This window comes from Chrysochloris asiatica, unplaced genomic scaffold (assembly GCF_000296735.1).
Source record: "Chrysochloris asiatica unplaced genomic scaffold, ChrAsi1.0 scaffold00041, whole genome shotgun sequence".
NCBI lineage: Eukaryota > Metazoa > Chordata > Mammalia > Afrosoricida > Chrysochloridae > Chrysochloris > Chrysochloris asiatica.
Window position 1 is genome coordinate 21664400 of NW_006408559.1, and position 1042 is coordinate 21665441.

Genomic DNA, 1042 nt, shown 5'->3' on the forward strand with positions numbered 1-1042 from the left:
CTTGTTCTTTGTCAGTGCCTTCAGTGTACCTTGGACTTCTTCCTTCAGGATCATTGACTCTTGATCATATGCTACCTCTTGAAATGGTTGAACATGGACCATATCTTTTTGATGTGTGACTCTGTGTGTTCCTTCCATATTCTGTTGACACTTTCTGCATCATTCAATATTTTGCCCAGAGAATCCTTCAATATTTCAAGTCAAGGCTGGACATTTTTCTTCAGGTTCCCTTAGCTTGAAAAATGCTGATTATGTTCTACCCTTTTGGTATTCTAACTCCAGGTCTTTGCACATTTCATTATAATTTTTGACTTTGTCTTCTTGAACTGCCTTTAAAATTTTTCAATTTAGCTCTTTTACCTCCTCATTTCTTCCATTTGCTTTAGCATCTCTATGCTGGAGAGCAAGTTTCAGAATCAATTCTGACATCATTTTGGTCTTTTCCTTCTTCCTTGTCATCTTAATGACCCTTTGCTTTCTTCTTGTATGAAGTTCTAGATGTCATCCCACAACTCTTCTGTTTCTTCCATCTTTAGTGTCTAATGCATCAAATCTCTTCTTCAGATGATCTCTAAATTCAGGTGGGATACATTCAAGGTCATATTTTGGCTTTCATGAATTTGTTCTAATTTTCTTCAGCTTCAGCCTGAACTTGCATATAAGCAATTGATGGTCTGTTCCACAGTCTGCCTCTGGTCTTGTTTTGGCTGATGATCTGGAGTTTTTCCCACTGTTTCTTTCCACAGCTGTAGTCATGTTTATTTCTGTAAATTTCACATGGTGAGGTGCCGGGGTCCTGAGTCGGGGTCCCGCCTCAACAAAGGATCACCTCGACGGAGTGTGGGGTTTTAACGTGAGTGGGAGATCTAGTGGGTGAAAGATAATAGACATAAAAGATGGAGACACAAGATTGATGCAAGCTGACAGGCAGGCTAGCATACAGAGCTAGCTGAGCCCCAGTCTTTTATTGTCAGAAGAAGGTAATTGACACAGAAGACAGTAATGACAAAAATGTGATTATTCATTTAAAACAGGACACGAG